We start from the raw sequence: 25612 nt of genomic DNA on the forward strand, positions 1-25612 counted from the left end.
AAGTAACAAATGAATGAATGTTCTATGAAAAATTTCCTGAAGCCGGGGCTTCCCTGGTGGCGCAGTGGTTGAGAGTCCGCCTGCCAATGCAGGCGACGCGGGTTCGTGCCCCAGTCCGGGAGGATCTCACATGCCACGGAGCGCCTGGGCCCGTGAGCCATGGCCGCTGAGGCTGCGCATCCAGAGCCTGCGCTCTGCAACGGGAGAGGCCACAACAGTGAGAGGCCCGCTTACCGGAAAAAAAAAAAATCATTACAGTTAAGATAGCCCATGAAGCAGAATTTGCAGGGCATCTGGATTGAAGTTTGGTGTCTGATTAGTTTTTTAGGAGATACCTTGTGCTCATCCAAAAGAATATACGGTATTGTAAATGCTTTGAAAACCAAAAAGGTCTGTTCTCATCTTTCAATCGGCAATATTAATTGTTCTTTAAAATCTAGGAACCAAAAATATACATTACCTCATGAAAACATAACTCTTAATTTTCAAAGAAAATCTGATAGTGGTTTATGAAAAAAAAAAAACACCTCAAAACTGTTGTAGGACCACAGATAAAGACATCAGACTGAGTCACAAAGCTTTTGGGAATTCATCCCCAGCATTGTGATCTCCATTGGGCAGTGCCATCCTAATGTCCCTGCTACTTACAGGACCTGCTGGGCAAAGAAAGGAAACTCTGAGACACAGTAGATCACTGGGTAAATCATGTCATTTTTCCAATGATTTTTACTTCTTTCTGCTTTGCACTTTCAGCTTCAAATATTATTTCTTTTTTGCATCTTTCCACCAAGTGTAACTCTTGATAGATAAAACGGTTGCCAGCATGTGACTCTGGAGGCCATTAAAAGTCTCTAGAGTACATATACCACGTCTTTCACCTGGACGTGTCAATAGCTCATGTCTATGAAAGACAAGAAGACAAGGAAAAGGGGATGAAAATAAATAAGGCAAGACAGCATATTTCTGACTATGACAGTATTCAATATTGGGAAAAGCCAGACTCAGCAATGCCTAACTATTAATAAAGCTACTTGACAGTAACGAAATATTTTGAGCAATTCCAAAATTTGGGGCATAAATGGATAGGGACATTTCAAGGGCATACATGAATTAGACAAACCTCTCATGGGAATTTTGCTTGCACACAGCAGACAACATCTTGAGCTATTTGGGATAAGACACACAGAGCCAGGTACCTCAAATTCCCTTAGGAAATGGATTATTGAAGACCACAGTACCCATGGAAGAGATTCCAAAACCCTAACTTCTCTTCCTACAATTCAGGTCCCCAAAGGATTGTCAAAGTTGTATTGGGATAAGAAACTTCTGCCATTTTAAAAGGGGCCCTAACAGAGGGAGACATGTTGACATGGTGGGGACATTCTGGGGGAGCAAGCTCCCCAAGGAGATGGAAAGCTCCAGAAAAATTTTGACTAGCAATTCTTTTAGTCCCTAAAACGACGAGAGCAAGGCAGTAGTGAGACAATCCAGACATTTTTCTCCAAAATCAAGTCTGAGGGTTGCATAGCAGAGTTAAAGGATTACTTACCAATTGTTCCAGCCCTGCCTGAATCTGTGTCAACTCTGGTAACGGGTTCGTTTTTCCATCCTTCCTTGCCAACAAGATACCTATTCTGTTTGTAGGCTCAGTAGAAATCTTCCTAGAAGTGGGGTTGCCTGTACTTCATACGGAACTTTATTGACTCCTGTATGAAGCAATTTAACTGAAATTGCCAACTTCGTGGGGAGAACAATGGTCCTTCAGTCACAATGGTTCCCAAATACACTCTTGCTGACATACCTCCAGATGGACACATTGTAGACTGAGATATATACTAGATCAGGCCTGAAAATCCTTGATTTGTAGCCCCAAATCTTTAGGGCCAAAACTCTGTTTTGAGTAGTTAACATGCATGTGTTTCCAGTTTGCAAGGACATTGATGTTACAACTCTTTCACGTCACCACCCTGACCAGCAACCAACTTGTCCTGAAGTGACCGTATCACTTCAAGGCCTGTTCAGGGAGCCGTGGGAAGCCAATGCCTCTCATTCGATAGATGTTCCGTACTGTCAAAGGAAGCCTGTGGCCCCACGCTCCCAGTTTTTCCTCACTCTTGCAAATTATAGGCATATTAATCCCACCTCAGGCGACCCATTATCACACAAACATCATTCTTCAAAGCCTTCTTCCTTCCCCTCCTTTAAGGTATCTCAGGAAAATGTCAACATCTTTCTCTTTTTTTGTTTGTTTTGATATTCTTGTCTCCTTTTCTTCTATTTTTTAGCTTAAAAAATGCTTAATCACAAATGTTGAGTCAATATATTTATATGCTGATAATCCATTATGCCTTTTTGTAGATAAACTCGTCAATGAAAACACGACATTACCACCTCCTGAAACAGTCAGCAATGAAGCAGAAGGTAAAGAACCTATTGAAAAAACTATTCACAGTATTAAAGTGACAACACTGTAGTCAGACCTGGAGCATATCATTATATGACTTAAAAATTTTACTTTCATTAATCTGAGTATTTCGTAAAGTAATAACATGCTTAAAGAGTTTGTAGTACTACAATTTAAAGCCACTCTAAAATCTTTTAAATGGTAAAAAAAAAATCTAAGACTCAATTTTCAGATTTACTTGACAAGTGATAGGAAGTGAGCTCTTTTTAAAATACAACTTTATTTTAGTAAAATGTATTACATTTATATTTATATTAAATACATATTTATCTAAAATATCATGTGTGTATAAATATATATTTATATAAATATATTTAATACATTTTAATATAATTTTAAAATAATGATATAACAATCACATGCTTGAGAAATAAACTTGCCTCTGCTTAGAGTCAATTGCTGGTGTTTCCTAAGATTATCAGTGGGGGAACGTACAGAGTGAGAGTTTACAAAATCAAAATTATCCTTTTACTTTTTCTGACAAGAGTATTGTTCCTTATAAAATACTTGTGAAAACATAACAACCCAGGATGGCTCTCCTCGAAGGTCTTGAAAGAGGAGTGGTCTAATTGAAGACAGTGGACTGTCATTACATGAAACCCTATGTTCTCCAGTTCATGCAATCCAAGTATGCTTCTCATATGATTACTCTAATATTATTCACTTTCTTGATATATTTAAATATAGAAATCTGATCATCCTGGTTGGCCCCTTCTTAAATACCTTCAGTAATTTTCTACTAGGTTTGGGGTCATAGTCTAAGTTCTTAACCAGGCATTCAAGTCTGAAATGATCTGACCATTGAAGAACTTGCCAGTCTCATCTCTGGTCACATTCCTCACCCACATTCTCCACTCCAGACTACCTGAAGCTCTCAGAACTTACCGAACCTGCTTATGACACCTGAGTTTGCTCACCGTGGAATGACCTCTCTCCTACATAGTTTGTCTGGCAAACAATTTCTAGTCCTCTGAGCCTATATGGGAGCATCAGCTCCCTCTCAAAGTGTTTCTGGCCTTTGGAAGTTGAATTAGATCCCTTTGTGCATACCACCTGTGCATCGCTATGAAAGCCCTCATTACCCTGCAACATAATTAACAGTGATTCTTGTCTGTCTCCCAAATTGAGAGCGTGTTCCTTGAGCATAAGACCTTGTTCATTTCTGTAACTTTAATGCCAACCACAGGGTCTGGCACATGATAGGAACTCAAGGTCTAACTTTTAGATGACTAAAGTAACAAATGAATGAATGTTCTATCAAAAATTTCCTGAAGCTGGGGCTTCCCTGGTGGCGCAGTGGTTGAGAGTCCACCTGCCAATGCAGGTGACGCGGGTTCGTGCCCCGGTCCGGGAGGATCTCACATGCCACGGAGCGCCTGGGCCCGTGAGCCATGGCCGCTGATCCTGCGCATCCAGAGCCTGCGCTCTGCAAGGGGAGAGGCCACAACAGTGAGAGTCCCGCTTACCGGAAAAAAAAAAGAAAATCATTACACTTAAGATAGCGAATGAACCAGAATTTGCAGGGAATCTGGATCGAAGTTTGGTGTATGATTAGTTTTTTAGGAGATACCTTGTGCTCATCCAAAAGAATATACGGTATTGTAAATGCTTTGAAAACCAAAAAGGTCTGTTCTCATCTTTCAATCGGCAATATTAATTGTTCTTTAAAATCTAGGAACCAAAAATATACATTACCTCATGAAAACATAACTCTTAATTTTCAAAGAAAATCTGATAGTGGTTTATGAAAAAAAAAAAACACCTCAAAACTGTTGTAGGACCACAGATAAAGACATCAGACTGAGTCACAAAGCTTTTGGGAATTCATCCCCAGCATTGTGATCTCCATTGGGCAGTGCCATCCTAATGTCCCTGCTACTTACAGGACCTGCTGGGCAAAGAAAGGAAACTCTGAGACACAGTAGATCACTGGGTAAATCATGTCATTTTTCCAATGATTTTTACTTCTTTCTGCTTTGCACTTTCAGCTTCAAATATTATTTCTTTTTTGCATCTTTCCACCAAGTGTAACTCTTGATAGATAAAACGGTTGCCAGCATGTGACTCTGGAGGCCATTAAAAGTCTCTAGAGTACATATACCACGTCTTTCACCTGGACGTGTCAATAGCTCATGTCTATGAAAGACAAGAAGACAAGGAAAAGGGGATGAAAATAAATAAGGCAAGACAGCATATTTCTGACTATGACAATATTCAATATTGGGAAAAGCCGGACTCAGCAATGCCTAACTATTAATAAAGCTACTTGACAATAACGAAATATTTTGAGCAATTCCAAAATTTGGGGCATAAATGGTTAGGGACATTTCAAGGGCATACATGAATTAGACAAACCTCTCATGGGAATTTTGCTTGCACACAGCAGACAACATCTTGAGCTATTTGGGATAAGACACACAGAGCCAGGTACCTCAAATTCCCTTAGGAAATGGATTATTGAAGACCACAGTACCCATGGAAGAGATTCCAAAACCCTAACTTCTCTTCCTACAATTCAGGTCCCCAAAGGATTGTCAAAGTTGTATTGGGATAAGAAACTTCTGCCATTTTAAAAGGGGCCCTAACAGAGGGAGACATGTTGACATGGTGGGGACATTCTGGGGGAGCAAGCTCCCCAAGGAGATGGAAAGCTCCAGAAAAATTTTGACTAGCAATTCTTTTAGTCCCTAAAACGACGAGAGCAAGGCAGTAGTGAGACAATCCAGACATTTTTCTCCAAAATCAAGTCTGAGGGTTGCATAGCAGAGTTAAAGGATTACTTACCAATTGTTCCAGCCCTGCCTGAATCTGTGTCAACTCTGGTAACGGGTTCGTTTTTCCATCCTTCCTTGCCAACAAGATACCTATTCTGTTTGTAGGCTCAGTAGAAATCTTCCTAGAAGTGGGGTTTCCTGTACTTCATACGGAACTTTATTGACTCCTGTATGAAGCAATTTAACTGAAATTGCCAACTTCGTGGGGAGAACAATGGTCCTTCAGTCACAATGGTTCCCAAATACACTCTTGCTGACATACCTCCAGATGGACACATTGTAGACTGAGATATATACTAGATCAGGCCTGAAAATCCTTGATTTGTAGCCCCGAATCTTTAGGGCCAAAACTCTGTTTTGAGTAGTTAACATGCATGTGTTTCCAGTTTGCAAGGACATTGATGTTACAACTCTTTCACGTCACCACCCTGACCAGCAACCAACTTGTCCTGAAGTGACCGTATCACTTCAAGGCCTGTTCAGGGAGCCGTGGGAAGCCAATGCCTCTCATTCGATAGATGTTCCGTACTGTCAAAGGAAGCCTGTGGCCCCACGCTCCCAGTTTTTCCTCACTCTTGCAAATTATAGGCATATTAATCCCACCTCAGGCGACCCATTATCACACAAACATCATTCTTCAAAGCCTTCTTCCTTCCCCTCCTTTAAGGTATCTCAGGAAAATGTCAACATCTTTCTCTTTTTTTGTTTGTTTTGATATTCTTGTCTCCTTTTCTTCTATTTTTTAGCTTAAAAAATGCTTAATCACAAATGTTGAGTCAATAGATTTATATGCTGATAATCCATTATGCCTTTTCGTAGATAAACTCGTCAATGAATACACGACATTACCACCTCCTGAAACAGTCAGCAATGAAGAAGAAGGTAAAGAACCTATTGAAAAAACTATTCACAGTATTAAAGTTACAACACTGTAGTCAGACCTGGAGCATATCATTATATGACTTAAAAATTTTACTTTCATTAATCTGAGTATTTCGTAAAGTAATAACATGCTTAAAGAATTTGTACTACTACAATTTAAAGCCACTCTAAAATCTTTTAAATGGTAAAAAAAAAATCTAAGACTCAATTTTCAGATTTACTTGACAAGTGATAGGAAGTGAGCTCTTTTTAAAATACAACTTTATTTTAGTAAAATGTATTACATTTATATTTATATTAAATACATATTTATCTAAAATATCATGTGTGTATAAATATATATTTATATAAATATATTTAATACATTTTAATATAATTTTAAAATAATGATATAACAATCACATGCTTGAGAAATAAACTTGCCTCTGCTTAGAGTCAATTGTTGGTGTTTCCTAAGATTATCAGTGGGGGAACGTACAGAGTGAGAGTTTACAAAATCAAAATTATCCTTTTACTTTTTCTGACAAGAGTATTGTTCCTTATAAAATACTTGTGAAAACATAACAACCCAGGATGGCTCTCCTCGAAGGTCTTGAAAGAGGAGTGGTCTAATTGAAGACAGTGGACTGTCATTACATAAAACCCTATGTTCTCCAGTTCATGCAATCCAAGTATGTTTCTCATATGATTACTCTAATATTATTCACTTTCTTGATATATTTAAATATAGAAATCTGATCATCCTGGTTGGCCCCTTCTTAAATACCTTCAGTAATTTTCTACTAGGTTTGGGGTCATAGTCTAAGTTCTTAACCAGGCATTCAAGTCTGAAATGATCTGACCATTGAAGAACTTGCCAGTCTGATCTCTGGTCACATTCCTCACCCACATTCTCCACTCCAGACTACCTGAAGCTCTCAGAACTTACCGAACCTGCTTATGACACCTGAGTTTGCTCACCGTGGAATGACCTCTCTCTTACATAGTTTGTCTGGCAAACAATTTCTAGTCCTCTGAGCCTATATGGGAGCATCAGCTCCCTCTCAAAGTGTTTCTGGCCTTTGGAAGTTGAATTAGATCCCTCTGTACATACCACCTGTGCATCGCTATGAAAGCCCTCATTACCCTGCAACATAATTAACAGTGATTCTTGTCTGTCTCCCAAATTGAGAGCTTGTTCCTTGAGCATAAGACCTTGTTCATTTCTGTAACTTTAATGCCAGCCGCAGGGTCTGGCACATGATAGGTACTCAAGGTCTAACTTTTAGATGACTAAAGTAACAAATGAATGAATGTTCTATGAAAAATTTCCTGAAGCCGGGGCTTCCCTGGTGGCGCAGTGGTTGAGAGTCCGCCTGCCAATGCAGGCGACGCGGGTTCGTGCCCCAGTCCGGGAGGATCTCACATGCCACGGAGCGCCTGGGCCCGTGAGCCATGGCCGCTGATCCTGCGCATCCAGAACCTGCGCTCTGCAAGGGGAGAGGCCACAACAGTGAGAGTCCCGCTTAACGGAAAAAAAAAAGAAAATCATTACACTTAAGATAGCGAATGAACCAGAATTTGCAGGGCATTTGGATCGAAGTTTGGTGTCTGATTAGTTTTTTAGGAGATACCTTGTGCTCATCCAAAAGAATATACGGTATTGTAAATGCTTTGAAAACCAAAAAGGTCTGTTCTCATCTTTCAATCGGCAATATTAATTGTTCTTTAAAATCTAGGAACCAAAAATATACATTACCTCATGAAAACATAACTCTTAATTTTCAAAGAAAATCTGATAGTGGTTTATGAAAAAAAAAAACACCTCAAAACTGTTGTAGGACCAAAGATAAAGACATCAGACTGAGTCACAAAGCTTTTGGGAATTCATCCCCAGCATTGTGATCTCCATTGGGCAGTGCCATCCTAATGTCCCTGCTAATTACAGGACCTGCTGGGCAAAGAAAGGAAACTCTGAGACACAGTAGATCACTGGGTAAATCATGTCATTTTTCCAATGATTTTTACTTCTTTCTGCTTTGCACTTTCAGCTTCAAATATTATTTCTTTTTTGCATCTTTCCACCAAGTGTAACTCTTGATAGATAAAACGGTTGCCAGCATGTGACTCTGGAGGCCATTAAAAGTCTCTAGAGTACATATACCACGTCTTTCACCTGGACGTGTCAATAGCTCATGTCTATGAAAGACAAGAAGACAAGGAAAAGGGGATGAAAATAAATAAGGCAAGACAGCATATTTCTGACTATGACAATATTCAATATTGGGAAAAGCCGGACTCAGCAATGCCTAACTATTAATAAAGCTACTTGACAATAACGAAATATTTTGAGCAATTCCAAAATTTGGGGCATAAATGGTTAGGGACATTTCAAGGGCATACAAGAATTAGACAAACCTCTCATGGGAATTTTGCTTGCACACAGCAGACAACATCTTGAGCTATTTGGGATAAGACACACAGAGCCAGGTACCTCAAATTCCCTTAGGAAATGGATTATTGAAGACCACAGTACCCATGGAAGAGATTCCAAAACCCTAACTTCTCTTCCTACAATTCAGGTCCCCAAAGGATTGTCAAAGTTGTATTGGGATAAGAAACTTCTGCCATTTTAAAAGGGGCCCTAACAGAGGGAGACATGTTGACATGGCGGGGACATTCTGGGGGAGCAAGCTCCCCAAGGAGATGGAAAGCTCCAGAAAAATTTAGACTAACAATTCTTTTAGTCCCTAAAACGACGAGAGCAAGGCAGCAGTGAGACAATCCAGACATTTTTCTCCAAAATCAAGTCTGAGGGTTGCATAGCAGAGTTAAAGGATTACTTACCAATTGTTCCAGCCCTGCCTGAATCTGTGTCAACTCTGGTAACGGGTTCGTTTTTCCATCCTTCCTTGCCAACAAGATACCTATTCTGTTTGTAGGCTCAGTAGAAATCTTCCTAGAAGTGGGGTTGCCTGTACTTCATACGGAACTTTATTGACTCCTGTATGAAGCAATTTAACTGAAATTGCCAACTTCGTGGGGAGAACAATGGTCCTTCAGTCACAATGGTTCCCAAATACACTCTTGCTGACATACCTCCAGATGGACACATTGTAGACTGAGATATATACTAGATCAGGCCTGAAAATCCTTGATTTGTAGCCCCGAATCTTTAGGGCCAAAACTCTGTTTTGAGTAGTTAACATGCATGTGTTTCCAGTTTGCAAGGACATTGATGTTACAACTCTTTCACGTCACCACCCTGACCAGCAACCAACTTGTCCTGAAGTGACCGTATCACTTCAAGGCCTGTTCAGGGAGCCGTGGGAAGCCAATGCCTCTCATTCGATAGATGTTCCGTACTGTCAAAGGAAGCCTGTGGCCCCACGCTCCCAGTTTTTCCTCACTCTTGCAAATTATAGGCATATTAATCCCACCTCAGGCGACCCATTATCACACAAACATCATTCTTCAAAGCCTTCTTCCTTCCCCTCCTTTAAGGTATCTCAGGAAAATGTCAACATCTTTCTCTTTTTTTGTTTGTTTTGATATTCTTGTCTCCTTTTCTTCTATTTTTTAGCTTAAAAAATGCTTAATCACAAATGTTGAGTCAATAGATTTATATGCTGATAATCCATTATGCCTTTTCGTAGATAAACTCGTCATGAATACACGACATTACCACCTCCTGAAACAGTCAGCAATGAAGAAGAAGGTAAAGAACCTATTGAAAAAACTATTTACAGTATTAAAGTTACAACACTGTAGTCAGACCTGGAGCATATCATTATATGACTTAAAAATTTTACTTTCATTAATCTGAGTATTTCGTAAAGTAATAACATGCTTAAAGAATTTCTACTACTACAATTTAAAGCCACTCTAAAATCTTTTAAATGGTAAAAAAAAAATCTAAGACTCAATTTTCAGATTTACTTGACAAGTGATAGGAAGTGAGCTCTTTTTAAAATACAACTTTATTTTAGTAAAATATATTATATTTATATTTATATTAAATATATATTTATCTAAAATATCATGTGTGTATAAATATATATTTATATAAATATATTTAATACATTTTAATATAATTTTAAAATAATGATATAACAATCACATGCTTGAGAAATAAACTTGCCTCTGCTTAGAGTCAATTGTTGGTGTTTCCTAAGATTATCAGTGGGGGAACGTACAGAGTGAGAGTTTACAAAATCAAAATTATCCTTTTACTTTTTCTGACAAGAGTATTGTTCCTTATAAAATACTTGTGAAAACATAACAACCCAGGATGGCTCTCCTCGAAGGTCTTGAAAGAGGAGTGGTCTAATTGAAGACAGTGGACTGTCATTACATGAAACCCTATGTTCTCCAGTTCATGCAATCCAAGTATGCTTCTCATATGATTACTCTAATATTATTCACTTTCTTGATATATTTAAATATAGAAATCTGATCATCCTGGTTGGCCCCTTCTTAAATACCTTCAGTAATTTTCTACTAGGTTTGGGGTCATAGTCTAAGTTCTTAACCAGGCATTCAAGTCTGAAATGATCTGACCATTGAAGAACTTGCCAGTCTGATCTCTGGTCACATTCCTCACCCACATTCTCCACTCCAGACTACCTGAAGCTCTCAGAACTTACCGAACCTGCTTATGACACCTGAGTTTGCTCACCGTGGAATGACCTCTCTCCTACATAGTTTGTCTGGCAAACAATTTCTAGTCCTCTGAGCCTATATGGGAGCATCAGCTCCCTCTCAAAGTGTTTCTGGCCTTTGGAAGTTGAATTAGATCCCTCTGTGCACACCACCTGTGCATCGCTATGAAAGCCCTGATTACCCTGCAACATAATTAACAGTGATTCTTGTCTGTCTCCCAAATTGAGAGCTTGTTCCTTGAGCATAAGACCTTGTTCATTTCTGTAACTTTAATGCCAGCCGCAGGGTCTGGCACATGATAGGAACTCAAGGTCTAACTTTTAGATGACTAAAGTAACAAATGAATGAATGTTCTATGAAAAATTTCCTGAAGCCGGGGCTTCCCTGGTGGCGCAGTGGTTGAGAGTCCGCCTGCCAATGCAGGCGACGCGGGTTCGTGCCCCAGTCCGGGAGGATCTCACATGCCACGGAGCGCCTGGGCCCGTGAGCCATGGCCGCTGATCCTGCGCATCCAGAACCTGCGCTCTGCAAGGGGAGAGGCCACAACAGTGAGAGTCCCGCTTACCGGAAAAAAAAAAGAAAATCATTACACTTAAGATAGCGAATGAACCAGAATTTGCAGGGCATTTGGATCGAAGTTTGGTGTCTGATTAGTTTTTTAGGAGATACCTTGTGCTCATCCAAAAGAATATACGGTATTGTAAATGCTTTGAAAACCAAAAAGGTCTGTTCTCATCTTTCAATCGGCAATATTAATTGTTCTTTAAAATCTAGGAACCAAAAATATACATTACCTCATGAAAACATAACTCTTAATTTTCAAAGAAAATCTGATAGTGGTTTATGAAAAAAAAAAAACACCTCAAAACTGTTGTAGGACCAAAGATAAAGACATCAGACTGAGTCACAAAGCTTTTGGGAATTCATCCCCAGCATTGTGATCTCCATTGGGCAGTGCCATCCTAATATCCCTGCTACTTACAGGACCTGCTGGGCAAAGAAAGGAAACTCTGAGACACAGTAGATCACTGGGTAAATCATGTCATTTTTCCAATGATTTTTACTTCTTTCTGCTTTGCACTTTCAGCTTCAAATATTATTTCTTTTTTGCATCTTTCCACCAAGTGTAACTCTTGATAGATAAAACGGTTGCCAGCATGTGACTCTGGAGGCCATTAAAAGTCTCTAGAGTACATATACCACGTCTTTCACCTGGACGTGTCAATAGCTCATGTCTATGAAAGACAAGAAGACAAGGAAAAGGGGATGAAAATAAATAAGGCAAGACAGCATATTTCTGACTATGACAATATTCAATATTGGGAAAAGCCGGACTCAGCAATGCCTAACTATTAATAAAGCTACTTGACAATAACGAAATATTTTGAGCAATTCCAAAATTTGGGGCATAAATGGTTAGGGACATTTCAAGGGCATACATGAATTAGACAAACCTCTCATGGGAATTTTGCTTGCACACAGCAGACAACATCTTGAGCTATTTGGGATAAGACACACAGAGCCAGGTACCTCAAATTCCCTTAGGAAATGGATTATTGAAGACCACAGTACCCATGGAAGAGATTCCAAAACCCTAACTTCTCTTCCTACAATTCAGGTCCCCAAAGGATTGTCAAAGTTGTATTGGGATAAGAAACTTCTGCCATTTTAAAAGGGGCCCTAACAGAGGGAGACATGTTGACATGGCGGGGACATTCTGGGGTAGCAAGCTCCCCAAGGAGATGGAAAGCTCCAGAAAAATTTAGACTAACAATTCTTTTAGTCCCTAAAACGACGAGAGCAAGGCAGTAGTGAGACAATCCAGACATTTTTCTCCAAAATCAAGTCTGAGGGTTGCATAGCAGAGTTAAAGGATTACTTACCAATTGTTCCAGCCCTGCCTGAATCTGTGTCAACTCTGGTAACGGGTTCGTTTTTCCATCCTTCCTTGCCAACAAGATACCTATTCTGTTTGTAGGCTCAGTAGAAATCTTCCTAGAAGTGGGGTTGCCTGTACTTCATACGGAACTTTATTGACTCCTGTATGAAGCAATTTAACTGAAATTGCCAACTTCGTGGGGAGAACAATGGTCCTTCAGTCACAATGGTTCCCAAATACACTCTTGCTGACATACCTCCAGATGGACACATTGTAGACTGAGATATATACTAAATCAGGCCTGAAAATCCTTGATTTGTAGCCCCAAATCTTTAGGGCCAAAACTCTGTTTTGAGTAGTTAACATGCATGTGTTTCCAGTTTTCAAGGACATTGATGTTACAACTCTTTCACGTCACCACCCTGACCAGCAACCAACTTGTCCTGAAGTGACCGTATCACTTCAAGGCCTGTTCAGGGAGCCGTGGGAAGCCAATGCCTCTCATTCGATAGATGTTCCGTACTGTCAAAGGAAGCCTGTGGCCCCACGCTCCCAGTTTTTCCTCACTCTTGCAAATTATAGGCATATTAATCCCACCTCAGGCGACCCATTATCACACAAACATCATTCTTCAAAGCCTTCTTCCTTCCCCTCCTTTAAGGTATCTCAGGAAAATGTCAACATCTTTCTCTTTTTTTGTTTGTTTTGATATTCTTGTCTCCTTTTCTTCTATTTTTTAGCTTAAAAAATGCTTAATCACAAATGCTGAGTCAATATATTTATATGCTGATAATCCATTATGCCTTTTCGTAGATAAACTCGTCAATGAAAACACGACATTACCACCTCCTGAAACAGTCAGCAATGAAAGAGAAGGTAAAGAACCTATTGAAAAAACTATTCACACTATTAAAGTTACAACACTGTAGTCAGACCTGGAGCATATCATTATATGACTTAAAAATTTTACTTTCATTAATCTGAGTATTTCGTAAAGTAATAACATGCTTAAAGAGTTTGTACTACTACAATTTAAAGCTACTCTAAAATCTTTTAAATGGTAAAAAAAAAATCTAAGACTCAATTTTCAGATTTACTTGACAAGTGATAGGAAGTGAGCTCTTTTTAAAATACAACTTTATTTTAGTAAAATGTATTACATTTATATTTATATTAAATATATATTTATCTAAAATATCATGTGTGTATAAATATATATTTATATAAATATATTTAATACATTTTAATATAATTTTAAAATAATGATATAACAATCACATGCTTGAGAAATAAACTTGCCTCTGCTTAGACTCAATTGCTGGTGTTTCCTAAGATTATCAGTGGGGGAAAGTTCAGAGTGAGAGTTTACAAAATCAAAATTATCCTTTTACTTTTTCTGACAAGAGTATTGTTCCTTATAAAATACTTGTGAAAACATAACAACCCAGGATGGCTCTCCTCGATGGTCTTGAAAGAGGAGTGGTCTAATTGAAGACAGTGGACTGTCATTACATGAAACCCTATGTTCTCCAGTTCATGCAATCCAAGTATGCTTCTCATATGATTACTCTAATATTATTCACTTTCTTGATATATTTAAATATAGAAATCTGATCATCCTGGTTGGCCCCTTCTTAAATACCTTCAGTAATTTTCTACTAGGTTTGGGGTCATAGTCTAAGTTCTTAACCAGGCATTCAAGTCTGAAATGATCTGACCATTGAAGAACTTGCCAGTCTCATCTCTGGTCACATTCCTCACCCACATTCTCCACTCCAGACTACCTGAAGCTCTCAGAACTTACCGAACCTGCTTATGACACCTGAGTTTGCTCACCGTGGAATGACCTCTCTCTTACATAGTTTGTCTGGCAAACAATTTCTAGTCCTCTGAGCCTATATGGGAGCATCAGCTCCCTCTCCAAGTGTTTCTGGCCTTTGGAAGTTGAATTAGATCCCTTTGTGCATACCACCTGTGCATCGCTATGAAAGCCCTGATTACCCTGCAACATAATTAACAGTGATTCTTGTCTGTCTCCCAAATTGAGAGCGTGTTCCTTGAGCATAAGACCTTGTTCATTTCTGTAACTTTAATGCCAACCACAGGGTCTGGCACATGATAGGAACTCAAGGTCTAACTTTTAGATGACTAAAGTAACAAATGAATGAATGTTCTATGAAAAATTTCCTGAAGCCGGGGCTTCCGTGGTGGCGCAGTGGTTGAGAGTCCACCTGCCAATGCAGGTGACGCGGGTTCGTGCCCCGGTCCGGGAGGATCTCACATGCCACGGAGCGCCTGGGCCCGTGAGCCATGGCCGCTGATCCTGCGCATCCAGAGCCTGCGCTCTGCAAGGGGAGAGGCCACAACAGTGAGAGTCCCGCTTACCGGAAAAAAAAAAGAAAATCATTACACTTAAGATAGCGAATGAACCAGAATTTGCAGGGCATCTGGATCGACGTTTGGTGTCTGATTAGTTTTTTAGGAGATACCTTGTGCTCATCCAAAAGAATATACGGTATTGTAAATGCTTTGAAAACCAAAAAGGTCTGTTCTCATCTTTCAATCGGCAATATTAATTGTTCTTTAAAATCTAGGAACCAAAAATATACATTACCTCATGAAAACATAACTCTTAATTTTCAAAGAAAATCTGATAGTGGTTTATGAAAAAAAAAAAACACCTCAAAACTGTTGTAGGACCAAAGATAAAGACATCAGACTGAGTCACAAAGCTTTTGGGAATTCATCCCCAGCATTGTGATCTCCATTGGGCAGTGCCATCCTAATGTCCCTGCTACTTACAGGACCTGCTGGGCAAAGAAAGGAAACTCTGAGACACAGTAGATCACTGGGTAAATCATGTCATTTTTCCAATGATTTTTACTTCTTTCTGCTTTGCACTTTCAGCTTCAAATATTATTTCTTTTTTGCATCTTTCCACCAAGTGTAACTATTGATAGATAAAACGGTTGCCAGCATGTGACTCTGGAGGCCATTAAAAGTCTCTAGAGTACATATACCACGTCTTTCACCTGGACGTGTCAATAGCTCATGTCTATGAAAGACAAGAAGACAAGGAAAAGGGGATGAAAATAAATAAGGCAAGACAGCATATTTCTGACTATGACAATATTCAATATTGGGAAAAGCCGGACTCAGCAATGCCTAACTATTAATAAAGCTACTTGACAATAACGAAATATTTTGAGCAATTCCAAAATTTGGGGCATAAATGGTTAGGGACATTTCAAGGGCATACAAGAATTAAACAAACCTCTCATGGGAATTTTGCTTGCACACAGCAGACAACATCTTGAGCTATTTGGGATAAGACACACAGAGCCAGGTACCTCAAATTCCCTTAGGAAATGGATTATTGAAGACCACAGTACCCATGGAAGAGATTCCAAAACCCTAACTTCTCTTCCTACAATTCAGGTCCCCAAAGGATTGTCAAAGTTGTATTGGGATAAGAAACTTCTGCCATTTTAAAAGGGGCCCTAACAGAGGGAGACATGTTGACATGGCGGGGACATTCTGGGGGAGCAAGCTCCCCAAGGAGATGGAAAGCTCCAGAAAAATTTAGACTAACAATTCTTTTAGTCCCTAAAACGACGAGAGCAAGGCAGTAGTGAGACAATCCAGACATTTTTCTCCAAAATCAAGTCTGAGGGTTGCATAGCAGAGTTAAAGGATTACTTACCAATTGTTCCAGCCCTGCCTGAATCTGTGTCAACTCTGGTAACGGGTTCGTTTTTCCATCCTTCCTTGCCAACAAGATACCTATTCTGTTTGTAGGCTCAGTAGAAATCTTCCTAGAAGTGGGGTTGCCTGTACTTCATACGGAACTTTATTGACTCCTGTATGAAGCAATTTAACTGAAATTGCCAACTTCGTGGGGAGAACAATGGTCCTTCAGTCACAATGGTTCCCAAATACACTCTTGCTGACATACCTCCAGATGGACACATTGTAGACTGAGATATATACTAGATCAAGCCTGAAAATCCTTGATTTGTAGCCCCAAATCTTTAGGGCCAAAACTCTGTTTTGAGTAGTTAACATGCATGTGTTTCCAGTTTGCAAGGACATTGATGTTACAACTCTTTCACGTCACCACCCTGACCAGCAACCAACTTGTCCTGAAGTGACCGTATCAATTCAAGGCCTGTTCAGGGAGCCGTGGGAAGCCAATGCCTCTCATTCGATAGATGTTCCGTACTGTCAAAGGAAGCCTGTGGCCCCACGCTCCCAGTTTTTCCTCACTCTTGCAAATTATAGGCATATTAATCCCACCTCAGGCGACCCATTATCACACAAACATCATTCTTCAAAGCCTTCTTCCTTCCCCTCCTTTAAGGTATCTCAGGAAAATGTCAACATCTTTCTCTTTTTTTGTTTGTTTTGATATTCTTGTCTCCTTTTCTTCTATTTTTTAGCTTAAAAAATGCTTAATCACAAATGTTGAGTCAATAGATTTATATGCTGATAATCCATTATGCCTTTTTGTAGATAAACTCGTCAATGAAAACACGACATTACCACCTCCTGAAACAGTCAGCAATGAAGCAGAAGGTAAAGAACCTATTGAAAAAACTATTCACAGTATTAAAGTTACAACACTGTAGTCAGACCTGGAGCATATCATTATATGACTTAAAAATTTTACTTTCATTAATCTGAGTATTTCGTAAAGTAATAACATGCTTAAAGAGTTTGTACTACTACAATTTAAAGCCACTCTAAAATCTTTTAAATGGTAAAAAAAAAATCTAAGACTCAATTTTCAGATTTACTTGACAAGTGATAGGAAGTGAGCTCTTTTTAAAATACAACTTTATTTTAGTAAAATGTATTACATTTATATTTATATTAAATACATATTTATCTAAAATATCATGTGTGTATAAATATATATTTATATAAATATATTTAATACATTTTAATATAATTTTAAAATAATGATATAACAATCACATGCTTGAGAAATAAACTTGCCTCTGCTTAGAGTCAATTGCTGGTGTTTCCTAAGATTATCAGTGGGGGAAAGTTCAGAGTGAGAGTTTACAAAATCAAAATTATCCTTTTACTTTTTCTGACAAGAGTATTGTTCCTTATAAAATACTTGTGAAAACATAACAACCCAGGATGGCTCTCCTCGAAGGTCTTGAAAGAGGAGTGGTCTAATTGAAGACAGTGGACTGTCATTACATGAAACCCTATGTTCTCCAGTTCATGCAATCCAAGTATGCTTCTCATATGATTACTCTAATATTATTCACTTTCTTGATATATTTAAATATAGAAATCTGATCATCCTGGTTGGCCCCTTCTTAAATACCTTCAGTAATTTTCTACTAGGTTTGGGGTCATAGTCTAAGTTCTTAACCAGGCATTCACGTCTGAAATGATCTGACCATTGAAGAACTTGCCAGTCTGATCTCTGGTCACATTCCTCACCCACATTCTCCACTCCAGACTACCTGAAGCTCTCAGAACTTACCGAACCTGCTTATGACACCTGAGTTTGCTCACCGTGGAATGACCTCTCTCTTACATAGTTTGTCTGGCAAACAATTTCTAGTCCTCTGAGCCTATATGGGAGCATCAGCTCCCTCTCAAAGTGTTTCTGGCCTTTGGAAGTTGAATTAGATCCCTTTGTGCATACCACCTGTGCATCGCTATGAAAGCCCTCATTACCCTGCAACATAATTAACAGTGATTCTTGTCTGTCTCCCAAATTGAGAGCGTGTTCCTTGAGCATAAGACCTTGTTCATTTCTGTAACTTTAATGCCAACCACAGGGTCTGGCACATGATAGGAACTCAAGGTCTAACTTTTAGATGACTAAAGTAACAAATGAATGAATGTTCTATCAAAAATTTCCTGAAGCTGGGGCTTCCCTGGTGGCGCAGTGGTTGAGAGTCCACCTGCCAATGCAGGTGACGCGGGTTCGTGCCCCGGTCCGGGAGGATCTCACATGCCACGGAGCGCCTGGGCCCGTGAGCCATGGCCGCTGATCCTGCGCATCCAGAGCCTGCGCTCTGCAAGGGGAGAGGCCACAACAGTGAGAGTCCCGCTTACCGGAAAAAAAAAAAAAAATCATTACACTTAAGATAGCGAATGAACCAGAATTTGCAGGGAATCTGGATCGAAGTTTGGTGTCTGATTAGTTTTTTAGGAGATACCTTGTGCTCATCCAAAAGAATATACGGTATTGTAAATGCTTTGAAAACCAAAAAGGTCTGTTCTCATCTTTCAATCGGCAATATTAATTGTTCTTTAAAATCTAGGAACCAAAAATATACATTACCTCATGAAAACATAACTCTTAATTTTCAAAGAAAATCTGATAGTGGTTTATGAAAAAAAAAAAACACCTCAAAACTGTTGTAGGACCAAAGATAAAGACATCAGACTGAGTCACAAAGCTTTTGGGAATTCATCCCCAGCATTGTGATCTCCATTGGGCAGTGCCATCCTAATGTCCCTGCTACTTACAGGACCTGCTGGGCAAAGAAAGGAAACTCTGAGACACAGTAGATCACTGGGTAAATCATGTCATTTTTCCAATGATTTTTACTTCTTTCTGCTTTGCACTTTCAGCTTCAAATATTATTTCTTTTTTGCATCTTTCCACCAAGTGTAACTCTTGATAGATAAAACGGTTGCCAGCATGTGACTCTGGAGGCCATTAAAAGTCTCTAGAGTACATATACCACGTCTTTCACCTGGACGTGTCAATAGCTCATGTCTATGAAAGACAAGAAGACAAGGAAAAGGGGATGAAAATAAATAAGGCAAGACAGCATATTTCTGACTATGACAATATGCAATATTGGGAAAAGCCAGACTCAGCAATGCCTAACTATTAATAAAGCTACTTGACAGTAACGAAATATTTTGAGCAATTCCAAAATTTGGGGCATAAATGGATAGGGACATTTCAAGGGCATACATGAATTAGACAAACCTCTCATGGGAATTTTGCTTGCACACAGCAGACAACATCTTGAGCTATTTGGGATAAGACACACAGAGCCAGGTACCTCAAATTCCCTTAGGAAATGGATTATTGAAGACCACAGTACCCATGGAAGAGATTCCAAAACCCTAACTTCTCTTCCTACAATTCAGGTCCCCAAAGGATTGTCAAAGTTGTATTGGGATAAGAAACTTCTGCCATTTTAAAAGGGGCCCTAACAGAGGGAGACATGTTGACATGGCGGGGACATTCTGGGGGAGCAAGCTCCCCAAGGAGATGGAAAGCTCCAGAAAAATTTTGACTAGCAATTCTTTTAGTCCCTAAAACGACGAGAGCAAGGCAGTAGTGAGACAATCCAGACATTTTTCTCCAAAATCAAGTCTGAGGGTTGCATAGCAGAGTTAAAGGATTACTTACCAATTGTTCCAGCCCTGCCTGAATCTGTGTCAACTCTGGTAACGGGTTCGTTTTTCCATCCTTCCTTGCCAACAAGATACCTATTCTGTTTGTAGGCTCAGTAGAAATCTTCCTAGAAGTGGGGTTGCCTGTACTTCATACGGAACTTTATTGACTCCTGTATGAAGCAATTTAACTGAAATTGCCAACTTCGTGGGGAGAACAATGGTCCTTCAGTCACAATGGTTCCCAAATACACTCTTGCTGACATACCTCCAGATGGACACATTGTAGACTGAGATATATACTAGATCAGGCCTGAAAATCCTTGATTTGTAGCCCCGAATCTTTAGGGCCAAAACTCTGTTTTGAGTAGTTAACATGCATGTGTTTCCAGTTTGCAAGGACATTGATGTTACAACTCTTTCACGTCACCACCCTGACCAGCAACCAACTTGTCCTGAAGTGACCGTATCACTTCAAGGCCTGTTCAGGGAGCCGTGGGAAGCCAATGCCTCTCATTCGATAGATGTTCCGTACTGTCAAAGGAAGCCTGTGGCCCCACGCTCCCAGTTTTTCCTCACTCTTGCAAATTATAGGCATATTAATCCCACCTCAGGCGACCCATTATCACACAAACATCATTCTTCAAAGCCTTCTTCCTTCCCCTCCTTTAAGGTATCTCAGGAAAATGTCAACATCTTTCTCTTTTTTTGTTTGTTTTGATATTCTTGTCTCCTTTTCTTCTATTTTTTAGCTTAAAAAATGCTTAATCACAAATGTTGAGTCAATAGATTTATATGCTGATAATCCATTATGCCTTTTCGTAGATAAACTCGTCAATGAATACACGACATTACCACCTCCTGAAACAGTCAGCAATGAAGAAGAAGGTAAAGAACCTATTGAAAAAACTATTCACAGTATTAAAGTTACAACACTGTAGTCAGACCTGGAGCATATCATTATATGACTTAAAAATTTTACTTTCATTAATCTGAGTATTTCGTAAAGTAATAACATGCTTAAAGAATTTCTACTACTACAATTTAAAGCCACTCTAAAATCTTTTAAATGGTAAAAAAAAAATCTAAGACTCAATTTTCAGATTTACTTGACAAGTGATAGGAAGTGAGCTCTTTTTAAAATACAACTTTATTTTAGTAAAATATATTATATTTATATTTATATTAAATATATATTTATCTAAAATATCATGTGTGTATAAATATATATTTATATAAATATATTTAATACATTTTAATATAATTTTAAAATAATGATATAACAATCACATGCTTGAGAAATAAACTTGCCTCTGCTTAGAGTCAATTGTTGGTGTTTCCTAAGATTATCAGTGGGGGAACGTACAGAGTGAGAGTTTACAAAATCAAAATTATCCTTTTACTTTTTCTGACAAGAGTATTGTTCCTTATAAAATACTTGTGAAAACATAACAACCCAGGATGGCTCTCCTCGAAGGTCTTGAAAGAGGAGTGGTCTAATTGAAGACAGTGGACTGTCATTACATGAAACCCTATGTTCTCCAGTTCATGCAATCCAAGTATGCTTCTCATATGATTACTCTAATATTATTCACTTTCTTGATATATTTAAATATAGAAATCTGATCATCCTGGTTGGCCCCTTCTTAAATACCTTCAGTAATTTTCTACTAGGTTTGGGGTCATAGTCTAAGTTCTTAACCAGGCATTCAAGTCTGAAATGATCTGACCATTGAAGAACTTGCCAGTCTGATCTCTGGTCACATTCCTCACCCACATTCTCCACTCCAGACTACCTGAAGCTCTCAGAACTTACCGAACCTGCTTATGACACCTGAGTTTGCTCACCGTGGAATGACCTCTCTCTTACATAGTTTGTCTGGCAAACAATTTCTAGTCCTCTGAGCCTATATGGGAGCATCAGCTCCCTCTCAAAGTGTTTCTGGCCTTTGGAAGTTGAATTAGATCCCTCTGTGCACACCACCTGTGCATCGCTATGAAAGCCCTGATTACCCTGCAACATAATTAACAGTGATTCTTGTCTGTCTCCCAAATTGAGAGCTTGTTCCTTGAGCATAAGACCTTGTTCATTTCTGTAACTTTAATGCCAGCCGCAGGGTCTGGCACATGATAGGAACTCAAGGTCTAACTTTTAGATGACTAAAGTAACAAATGAATGAATGTTCTATGAAAAATTTCCTGAAGCCGGGGCTTCCCTGGTGGCGCAGTGGTTGAGAGTCCGCCTGCCAATGCAGGCGACGCGGGTTCGTGCCCCAGTCCGGGAGGATCTCACATGCCACGGAGCGCCTGGGCCCGTGAGCCATGGCCGCTGATCCTGCGCATCCAGAACCTGCGCTCTGCAAGGGGAGAGGCCACAACAGTGAGAGTCCCGCTTACCGGAAAAAAAAAAAAAATCATTACAGTTAAGATAGCGAATGAACCAGAATTTGCAGGGCATTTGGATCGACGTTTGGTGTCTGATTAGTTTTTTAGGAGATACCTTGTGCTCATCCAAAAGAATATACGGTATTGTAAATGCTTTGAAAACCAAAAAGGTCTGTTCTCATCTTTCAATCGGCAATATTAATTGTTCTTTAAAATCTAGGAACCAAAAATATACATTACCTCATGAAAACATAACTCTTAATTTTCAAAGAAAATCTGATAGTGGTTTATGAAAAAAAAAAAACACCTCAAAACTGTTGTAGGACCAAAGATAAAGACATCAGACTGAGTCACAAAGCTTTTGGGAATTCATCCCCAGCATTGTGATCTCCATTGGGCAGTGCCATCCTAATGTCCCTGCTACTTACAGGACCTGCTGGGCAAAGAAAGGAAACTCTGAGACACAGTAGATCACTGGGTAAATCATGTCATTTTTCCAATGATTTTTACTTCTTTCTGCTTTGCACTTTCAGCTTCAAATATTATTTCTTTTTTGCATCTTTCCACCAAGTGTAACTATTGATAGATAAAACGGTTGACAGCATGTGACTCTGGAGGCCATTAAAAGTCTCTAGAGTACATATACCACGTCTTTCACCTGGACGTGTCAATAGCTCATGTCTATGAAAGACAAGAAGACAAGGAAAAGGGGATGAAAATAAATAAGGCAAGACAGCATATTTCTGACTATGACAATATTCAATATTGGGAAAAGCCGGACTCAGCAATGCCTAACTATTAATAAAGCTACTTGACAATAACGAAATATTTTGAGCAATTCCAAAATTTGGGGCATAAATGGTTAGGGACATTTCAAGGGCATACATGAATTAGACAAACCTCTCATGGGAATTTTGCTTGCACACAGCAGACAACATCTTGAGCTATTTGGGATAAGACACACAGAGCCAGGTACCTCAAATTCCCTTAGGAAATGGATTATTGAAGACCACAGTACCCATGGAAGAGATTCCAAAACCCTAACTTCTCTTCCTACAATTCAGGTCCCCAAAGGATTGTCAAAGTTGTATTGGGATAAGAAACTTCTGCCATTTTAAAAGGGGCCCTAACAGAGGGAGACATGTTGACATGGCGGGGACATTCTGGGGGAGCAAGCTCCCCAAGGAGATGGAAAGCTCCAGAAAAATTTTGACTAGCAATTCTTTTAGTCCCTAAAATGACGAGAGCAAGGCAGTAGTGAGACAATCCAGACATTTTTCTCCAAAATCAAGTCTGAGGGTTGCATAGCAGAGTTAAAGGATTACTTACCAATTGTTCCAGCCCTGCCTGAATCTGTGTCAACTCTGGTAACGGGTTCGTTTTTCCATCCTTCCTTGCCAACAAGATACCTATTCTGTTTGTAGGCTCAGTAGAAATCTTCCTAGAAGTGGGGTTGCCTGTACTTCATACGGAACTTTATTGACTCCTGTATGAAGCAATTTAACTGAAATTGCCAACTTCGTGGGGAGAACAATGGTCCTTCAGTCACAATGGTTCCCAAATACACTCTTGCTGACATACCTCCAGATGGACACATTGTAGACTGAGATATATACTAAATCAGGCCTGAAAATCCTTGATTTGTAGCCCCAAATCTTTAGGGCCAAAACTCTGTTTTGAGTAGTTAACATGCATGTGTTTCCAGTTTGCAAGGACATTGATGTTACAACTCTTTCACGTCACCACCCTGACCAGCAACCAACTTGTCCTGAAGTGACCGTATCACTTCAAGGCCTGTTCAGGGAGCCGTGGGAAGCCAATGCCTCTCATTCGATAGATGTTCCGTACTGTCAAAGGAAGCCTGTGGCCCCACGCTCCCAGTTTTTCCTCACACTTGCAAATTATAGGCATATTAATCCCACCTCAGGCGACCCATTATCACACAAACATCATTCTTCAAAGCCTTCTTCCTTCCCCTCCTTTAAGGTATCTCAGGAAAATGTCAACATCTTTCTCTTTTTTTGTTTGTTTTGATATTCTTGTCTCCTTTTCTTCTATTTTTTAGCTTAAAAAATGCTTAATCACAAATGTTGAGTCAATAGATTTATATGCTGATAATCCATTATGCCTTTTCGTAGATAAACTCGTCAATGAATACACGACATTACCACCTCCTGAAACAGTCAGCAATGAAGAAGAAGGTAAAGAACCTATTGAAAAAACTATTCACACTATTAAAGTTACAACACTGTAGTCAGACCTGGAGCATATCATTATATGACTTAAAAATTTTACTTTCATTAATCTGAGTATTTCGTAAAGTAATAACATGCTTAAAGAGTTTGTACTACTACAATTTAAAGCTACTCTAAAATCTTTTAAATGGTAAAAAAAAAATCTAAGACTCAGTTTTCAGATTTACTTGACAAGTGATAGGAAGTGAGCTCTTTTTAAAATACAACTTTATTTTAGTAAAATGTATTACATTTATATTTATATTAAATATATATTTATCTAAAATATCACGTGTGTATAAATATATATTTATATAAATATATTTAATACATTTTAATATAATTTTAAAATAATGATATAACAATCACATGCTTGAGAAATAAACTTGCCTCTGCTTAGAGTCAATTGCTGGTGTTTCCTAAGATTATCAGTGGGGGAAAGTTCAGAGTGAGAGTTTACAAAATCAAAATTATCCTTTTACTTTTTCTGACAAGAGTATTGTTCCTTATAAAATACTTGTGAAAACATAACAACCCAGGATGGCTCTCCTCGATGGTCTTGAAAGAGGAGTGGTCTAATTGAAGACAGTGGACTGTCATTACATGAAACCCTATGTTCTCCAGTTCATGCAATCCAAGTATGCTTCTCATATGATTACTCTAATATTATTCACTTTCTTGATATATTTAAATATAGAAATCTGATCATCCTGGTTGGCCCCTTCTTAAATACCTTCAGTAATTTTCTACTAGGTTTGGGGTCATAGTCTAAGTTCTTAACCAGGCATTCAAGTCTGAAATGATCTGACCATTGAAGAACTTGCCAGTCTCATCTCTGGTCACATTCCTCACCCACATTCTCCACTCCAGACTACCTGAAGCTCTCAGAACTTACCGAACCTGCTTATGACACCTGAGTTTGCTCACCGTGGAATGACCTCTCTCTTACATAGTTTGTCTGGCAAAC

Source organism: Mesoplodon bidens, assembly GCF_964165515.1.
Source record: "Mesoplodon bidens genome assembly, chromosome: 6".
Taxonomy (NCBI): domain Eukaryota; kingdom Metazoa; phylum Chordata; class Mammalia; order Artiodactyla; family Ziphiidae; genus Mesoplodon; species Mesoplodon bidens.